The sequence below is a fragment of the Rhinolophus hipposideros genome (assembly GCF_964194185.1).
Source record: "Rhinolophus hipposideros genome assembly, chromosome: 26".
Classification (NCBI taxonomy): Eukaryota; Metazoa; Chordata; class Mammalia; order Chiroptera; family Rhinolophidae; genus Rhinolophus; species Rhinolophus hipposideros.
In genome coordinates, this window is record NC_138072.1 from 33,486 (window position 1) to 42,165 (window position 8,680).

Sequence of the window (8,680 nt, forward strand, 5' to 3'; positions counted from 1 at the left end):
TGGGATGGAAGGATCGTTTAGCAGATAGTCTCCTGGTGGCAGAATGAGCTCTCCTGTTGGTGTCCACACAGCCACAGTCCCCTGAGTGCTGACTCTGGCACCTGTGCCAGCTTCGTCCACAGGGCAGCGCTCACCACAGCCCCTCCCGGGTCTTCAAACCCTGATCATCTCCAAATTCAGGGCCCTTGTCTCAGCTCAGGCCAGAGCGCCTCTCACCACTCTTCTCACTGGTCTCCCTGCTACCGTCCTTCCCTCGTCCAGTGCAACCTCCACACTGTGACCAGCTCCACCTTTCTAACTAAGTTAGAGATCTAATCCAGTCATTTCCTGTGCCTACAACCACCAGCAGCTTCACTTGGGCTAGAGAATAAAGTCTCATTCATCAGCACAGTGTTGAGACTTTATCAGGCCTCATGTTCTTCTCCTGGTCTCATTTCCTATCCTAACACCCCAGTTCACTCACCAGGTACCCCAGCTGTCAGCATTAACCTGTCTGGTGTCGGCTTTAACAGACAGAGGTGCCAGCAATGAGACTGAACCTGCATGCAGGAACCTGAATAAAATACAGACTTTAGTGAATAATGATGCATCAACATTGGTTCATTGATTCTAACAATTCTGGAAGAGACGAGAAAGTAAAACTAAAATACACCTATTGCATCAAAATGGGTGATTGCCATTAACAAAATGGACCCTCAAATAAGGAAAATACTAGCAAATTAGCCATCCAGGACCTCTTCCTCCTGCTTATTGTTGTCGCATTGCTCTGGGATTCCCTCTCCTGGGACAGGGAAGGAACGGGGACAGAGCAGCTCAGAAGTTCCCCTAAAATCTCCCCCACGCAGGAGTCTTGATTCTGATATGTCAGGTAGAACTGGAAGGTGAGACGAGTTCCCTGGAAGCTGAGGTTCTGGACTTGGGCCAGAGAACAGATGCTGGGTCAGGAAAGCAACAGATTCCACATCGCTGAGCCCTAACCCTAACCTCAAACATAAAACCTAACCCTTCAAACATAAACACTAAATCGTTAGCCCTAAGCGTAAATATAAACCTCAACATAAACTCTGAAAACCTTACAAACACAAACCATAACCATCTCTATAAAGCATAACCTAAACCCTCACCACAATACTAAATTATAACCAGAAACCACATACTACAAACTATGAACCATATCCGTAAACCATGACTATAGCCATAAACCTTAATCCATAAACCATAACCAAGAGCACAGCCATAAACCATAAACAGAATCCATAACAATCCCATAAACCATGTAACATATATGTAGCCGTAAACAATAAACGTAAACCATAACCAAACTGTAACCCACAACCTTAACCTTAACCCCTGACTCAGTACCACACCACCTCAGCCCCAACCCTAGCCCCGTAGGACAATAATACCCCCAACCAGTCAAATCAGAAGTAGGTCACAAAAACAGAATCTATATCCCTTATAGAGATGTAATTATGTTCCATATCATAGTTAAATGACAAAATATCAATACACAGAAATCTGTTTTATTTGTATACACTACCAAGGAATAATCTCAAAAGGAGTTTAAGAAAACAAGTCCATTTTAAATAACATGAATGTTGATAAAATACTCAGGAATACTTTTAATCAAAGTGCAAGACTTCTACACTGAAAATTACAAAACAATGTCTTTCTTTGCTGAAAGAAATTAAAATTCAAGAAAACCTACATAAATAAACGGAGGCCATCCCTGGGTGATGGAAATTTTTCAGAGGAAACAGAACAGACTGTGTGATGTACGGATGCAGTGTCATTCCTGTGAAAAGGCCCCAAGGCCTTTGTGGGATAATGCACAAGGTGATCCTAATATTCCCAGCAAATTTCCAGGGGAAAAGAGCCATAAGAATCTTTAAAAACCAAATCAAGTTGAGGCTGACCCTTCCCACACGTGATTCTTAGTACACATCCCCAGTAAGGAAAACAGGGTGACACAGGCATAGAAATATACACGGAGATCAACAGAATAGTATTCAGGGCCCAGAAATAAACCCGTCCTTCCAAGTCAGGTGATTTTTTTTAACATACACATTTAACTTCTTTGTCATTGTCATTTACAGCTTTATTTTATAAAACACAGAAGGACATTTTTTTCTATTTTTTCTTTTTCTTTTTTTTTGTTTTTTAAGGAGGGTGCAGCTCACGGTGGCCCGTGTGGGGACTGAACAGACCACCTTGGTGTTCTCAGCCCCACGCTCTAACCAAGTGAGCTAACCGTTCACCCCCAGAAAGACACTTTTAAGAATGCTCTATCACCAGAATTTAAACACTAGAAATATTAGTTTTTTAAGTGTAACTTATATAAATTACAATCCAATAATTGGAGATTTTTCTCAATATGGTTACTATACAAATGAAATAAATGACAAAAACACTTAATAGCAATATTTTGTCATCTACGTATTATTAGATACTTTAAGACATAAGCAAAGATTCTGAGTATTCAGACTTCTTTTGTTGTGTTTCATATTTAAATAACTCCCTACCTGTATTCTCACTTGAGCTAATTGACCAAAAGGTGTGACTTGAGAAAGCATTTAGCTTTATACCAAGTTTCCAGCACTAACAGATGAGTAAGGTTATGGGGACAGATGCCCCTTATGGGCAGAGGCCCCTCAGGACACACTCCCCTGAGAGCTGGCACAGCCAGGCAGAGGCGCAAGGGAACCCCAGCTTGTCCCACTGACCACCAGGTACAATGGAGTAAGTGCACCTGGTCGATGGTGGGGACCGGAGAGGATTAGCTTCCTTGGTCACAAAGCCAAGCTCCTGGGACACAGAATGAGAAGGAAAGGAAAACCTCAAGCAGTTTCTAGACAGGGACCCAGAGCAAAGTTTATCTCCGCAGACTCCAGTTTGGAGAGAACTGCTTAACTCCCCAGCCTGTGGGGCCGGCTCCAATGACAGGCTTACGGGAGCCTGTGCCTGTGTTATGTCCCCGTGGTAGTTCCTTCTTAGGGCAAACGATACGCAAGACACAGACACAGGAAAAAGTGAACATCTGTGGGAGGAAAGAATAAAACCCTAGAGTCTCTAGGTGAAAGAAGTTCACAGGTATTTTGTTTCTGCCAACCTAAAATAAGAAGAAAAGCTTCGCACCCCTTAAAACTTCTACCCAACTGCAGACAGAGACCGGGAATTGTAATACATATGCACGTAGAATTCACATAATTACAGGTAATTCAGGAAACGCTGAACACACGTGGCAGGTAAATTTGGTGAGGCTCCAGCATGGAGTCTTCCGGTCTTCTAAGGGGATTGTGCTCAGGCTTTTATTCATGCTTCATAGTCTTTAATGAGGCAGGAAAAGGGGAGCCAGGCTGGATGAGGGAGGCTTGTGTTGTTAAAAGTGCCGCTTTTGTTTTACCTCAGCGGGCCTGGGGCAGTTGTGAGCTCTGTTTACATTTCAGATGTACTCCGCAGAGGGCCCGGGGGTGATGGTGAGACTTTATCATTTCTATCAGACTGAGAAATCAGCTTCCATTTTTTGTGAAGTTTCTGATCGGTTATTAAATCCTTTAAAACGTGTTTCAACATAACAGTTCTCTAAATCTTAAATCTCCAGAAAAGTTTTTAACAGTTGCACATCACTTGATTTTCCCTTCTGCCTTTTTTAAACCTAATATTGATATTAGCATTAGCATCTGATGTAACGCAAGAAGCTAAATACTCATTGAAAACATTAAGAATAGTTAAATTTCCTTATATTCATTTATATTGAAAATGGGGTCTTTCTCTAGGGACCAATAAAACAGCTGTTTGTCATAAGAGTTCTCTGACACATTTTCCAATTTAGAAGTTTTTCCAATTCAAAGGATCCATAGTCTGACCACTGAAGATAGGATTTTAATAGTTACTCGAACCAATAAGCCTTTTCACAGCTTAACCAAAGAAGCCAAAGGCTTTCTGTCCCTGTGGTATTTCCTTGTTACAACAAACGACACGAGAGACATAGACACAAAAAATGACCACCTCTGGGAGCAGAGATTCAATAAAGAAAACGTGTTAGTCGCTACTCCCAAGAAGCTAGCTTCACAAACATATTTTCCTGCCAATCTACATGTAGAAGAAGGGAAAAGGACATGCAGCACTTCTAAATTCTCCCAAACCCCGCAGAAATAGACCAGGAAGGCTGACAGGGTGAACAAAAACATCGCTTACTGTGCCGGCAGACATCCCGAGCTCTCAGCAGCAGCGGTTTCCAGGACCTAGCAGTGCCCCGGCCAGTAATTCTCCTCGCAGGCTCCCCAATACTGTGGGGGCTTAAAAAATTAATTCTTTTGCTCTAACCTAGTAAGTGTGTTATCGGGGAGCAGGTCAGAGTCATCACAGGAAGGCATTCCAGGATGTAGGTTGTAACAACGCCTCATGAACAAAGGCAAGCAGGCCGAGGAAGTATTAAAAGAAAGAAAACATATCCACAAAACGCAAGAGTGGGCAGGCCCCGGAGGAGAGCAAATGTGGCAAAATTTAGGATTATATTTGAATGAGGGCGTGAAATATTCAGGGGTGGAGTCACAGGTGCTCCCAGGGCGTTCCCAGCGTGTGTCTTTGCTGAGAGTCCTGTTCTCCTGGAGGATGACTCGTCCCACCTGGAGGACGGATTCCCATGTAGGAACAGCCTTGATGACACAGAGGATGGAGATTTTTCCCTGCCTGCAATGCTAATGGTGTTATAACCCATTACAATTACCTGTAGCTGCACCATTTCTTAGGAATGATCTCATCTCTTTTCTTTGTTTCCCCTCACATCTTCCTTCCTTTCCTCCCCGCTCTCCCCTTGGCCCTGTTCTGCCTGTAATAACAACTTCTAGCGGAGTTAATCGTAAAATTAACAGAATCAGATTAAATCGAATTTTAACATATGCACATGGGAAATTCACAAACGTGAAAATTCCAAAGACAGTGAGGTCAGATTGGGTGCTTTGCAAGTAATTTAGGAAGAGTGGCACACTCACAGAAGGTAAACTGTTGTTAGGCAACCCAAAAAAGAGTGGGACAAGGGGGAAGGGAGGTCAGCAGGCTCCACTGGGGGTCTTCCGCCTTATGCTAAGGAGTTTCTGACAAGTTTCCCTCCCTAAACCAGGTTTTCCATCTGAATCTCTGAAGCAGGATGAGGGAGGGCCAAAGGTTCTTGTGAATCTTTTGTTCCCCAACAACCAGCTTAAGGTCAACTTGCCCAAGAGCCAAACTTTTGGTCCTCTACATTCTTGCCTTTGAAATTTTAATAAAAGTTTCACATCCAGAAGTTAATTTGATAGATTGCCACATATTTCATTGATCTAATCGTTCAGTCCCGACAATAACTTAGTTTGGTTAAATTGTCCAATCTTATTTCAGGATCCAGTGATGTAGATACACTCCCATATTTCACCTTTTATTAAACACCTGATTACCTGCTTATGTGGGGGAGAAAGACTCCTCTACCTCCAGACTTCTGACTGATGTAATAATCAACTCGATCATAACCCAACTCAAACCCGAACCCGAACACAAACCCGAACCCGAACTCGATCACAAACCCAAACCCGAACCCGAACTCCAACCCGAACTCGAACCCGAACTCGAACTCGAACCGAAACCCGAACCCGAACCCGAACCCGAACTCGAACCCGAACCCAAACTCGAACCCGAACACGAACGATTTGAACCCGAACTCGTACCTGAGCAACCCGATCCTGAACCCGAACATGCCGAACTTTAATCCCACCCCAACCCGAACATCCTGAACCCGAAAACGAACTCGAACAACCCGAACGCAAACTCGAACCAAAATCCAATATTTCCATACCAAAGACATGTAGAAAACCTTTTCAATGATTATGTACAATATAATTATCACTAAAAAGTTTACATAAATCTTTTATTTTTATTGTATCTATTTTATATATCAGCTTAAAATTTGAGATGTCAAAATCAATTATTAGCGTAGCTATTTTCTTGATACATTTTATGACACAGGTAACAAACTTATTTTTAGAAGCCCAGTTAAAATATATATTTTTTGTTAATAACTTTCAAAGATATGACTGTGATAAACCCAAACTAAAACCAGCTTTACTGTCAAATACTTCACCACATTATCTGATCCTTAAAACCATTAGGTTAGTTTGTATTTGATTCGCATTTAATATAATTTAATTTATAGTATAATTTATATAAGCATTTAATTTGTTATAACCAATCAAATATTACAATCTAGTAAAACCATCCACAGGTACAAAACATCTTACCACACACAAACACAAACTGGTTTCACACAGATCAAATTGACAGAATTAGAAATAAACTGTAGAGAACACACAAGGTAGGTTACCAAGAAAATAACTGGTTGTCACAAGAGCTCTGTAACACGATTTAAATGCAGATGCTTTTCCCATTCCGGGATTCATTGTCTGTCCGTGGACAGTGAGGACTAAATAGTGAGACACCGAGCAGCCTCTTTACAGCTCAGGCCAGGAAGCCAGAGGCCCCTCCACACAGAGTGCAGAGGAAACAGCCCTCCCAGAGCCAAAGGGTCACCCCAAAGACAGTCAGAGACCTTCGTCACACAGGCAGTAGGGATGGTGGGGTGGACAGGGAGGGTGTCTCCCCACCAATTGTTAGTAAAGTTACATAGGTTTCAGGTGTACAATTCTGTATTTCATCATCTATAAATCTCCCACAAAATGTGAGGCACCTCCAGCCCCAAATCCACTAATTTGTGGCCCCAGGGAGTGCTACTGGACCGGGATCTGTCCAGCACTAATGGGTAAGGAAGGCTGGGGGGACATATGCCCCTTATGGGCAGAGGCCCCTCAGGACACACTCCCCTGGGAGCTGGCACAGCCAGGCAGAGGTGCACTGGGAACCCCAGCTTATCCCACTGGCCACCAGGCACAATGGAGTAAGTGCACCTGGTCGATGGTGGCGACCGGAGAGGATTAGCTTCCTTGGTCACAAAGCCAAGGTACTGGGACACAGACTCCGCAGACTTAGGTCTGGAGAGAGCCGCTTAACTCCCCAGCCTGTGAGGCCGGCTCCAACGACAGGCTTACGGGAGCCTGTGCCTGTGTTCTGTCCCCGTGGTAGTTCCTTCTTAGGACAAACGACACGCAAGACACAGACACAGGAAAATACCAACATCTCTGGGAGGAAAGAATATAGAAAACTATGACATCTCTAGGTACAAAAAGTTAGCTGCACAAATATTTTTTTCTGCCGATCTAAATTCAGAAAAGAGACAAAGGCCTGGCACACCTTCTACCCAACCCCACAGACAGAGACCAGGAATTGTAATACATGCGCACCTAGAATTCACATAACCATGAAATTTCCAAAGAAAGTGAGGAGACATCAAGTAAATATTACATTTTAGACAAGGGTGGGAGTGGACTCTTAGATTTTAGATGTAAAAATGGGAGATTTACAGGTAACTCAGGAAAAGCTGAACACCCGTGGCAGGTAAAGTTTTGTGAGGCTCCTGCGTGGAGTCTTCCTGTCTACTGCTAAGGGGATTGTGCTCAGGGTTTTATTTGTGCTTCAGTCTTTGGGGAGGCTGGGAAAGGGGAGCCAGGCTGCAGGGAGGAGGCTCGTATTGTTAAAAGTGACCCTTATGCAATTTCTTTTCCTTTGCTCAGCTCTATGGCCTCAGGCAGTTGTGGGCTGTGCTAACATTTCTGATCTGCTCCGCAGAGGACCTGGGGGAGATGCTGAGACTCTAATTTCTATCAGACTGAAAAGCAGCTTCCGTTTTGGTCAAGTTTCTGATCAGTTATCACATTCCTTAAAACTTGTTCCACTTTTCTGGGTTCCGGCCTGCTTTGAGGCGACATAGCGAAACGCACCTAGAAGGTGGGACTCGTCGGTAAGTACGGGACGCGTCAAGGCGCCTCCCTCCGGAAAATGGTGAAGAAGATCGAAATCAGCCAGCACGCCAAGTACACCTGCTCCTTCTGCGGCGAAACCAAGATGAAGCGGCGCGCCGTGGGCGTCTGGCACTGCGGCGCCTGCCTGAAGACGGTGGCCGGGGGCGCCCGGACCTACGACACAACTTCTGCTGTCACAGTCGAGTCTGCCATCAGAAGACCGAAGGAATTGAAAGACCAGCAGAAGCTCCACAATTGAACCCTTGCTAGCCTACAATAAATGGGTTAATTCATGTAACAAAAAAAAAAAGAACTTGTTCCAACACACCAATATTCATCATTCATCATATTAGATCGAAATACAGTTTTTAAAAATTTGCACATCTCTTGATTTTCCCTTCTGCCTTTTTTAAACCTAACGTTGACATTAGCATTTTTAAGACCCAACAAGCTCAAGAACTAATTCAAAAGTAAAATTTCCTTGAATTCGTTTGTATTAAACATGTGGTCTTCCTCTAGGTTCCAATAAAACAGCTGTTTGCCATGAAAGTTCTCCAACACATTTTCAAAATTTGAAGTTTTTCCAATTCAAAGGAGCCATGGTCTGACCACTGATGATAGGATTTTAACAGCGCCTCCAACCAAAAAGCCCTTTTACTAGCTTAACCAAGGAAACCGAAGGATTTCTGTCCCTGTGGTATTCTTTCTTATTTTTTTAATTAGTTTATTGGAGTGACAATTGTTAGTAAAGTTACATAGGTTTCAGGTGGACAATTCTGTATTACATCGTCTATAAA

At 43.3% G+C, this 8,680-nt stretch overlaps 1 pseudogene across 1 annotated transcript in view; it reads left to right on the top strand.

Annotated features, from left to right (window-relative positions):
- The window catches only part of LOC308493229 (large ribosomal subunit protein eL43-like), a 32,514-nt pseudogene extending 24,330 nt beyond the window's left edge, over positions 1–8,184 (top strand). Inside the window, exon 2 of the transcript in view lies at positions 7,844–8,184. The product of the transcript in view is annotated as a large ribosomal subunit protein eL43-like (transcript). The remainder of the gene's footprint in view (positions 1–7,843) is intronic.
- Positions 8,185–8,680: the final 496 nt, after the last annotated feature.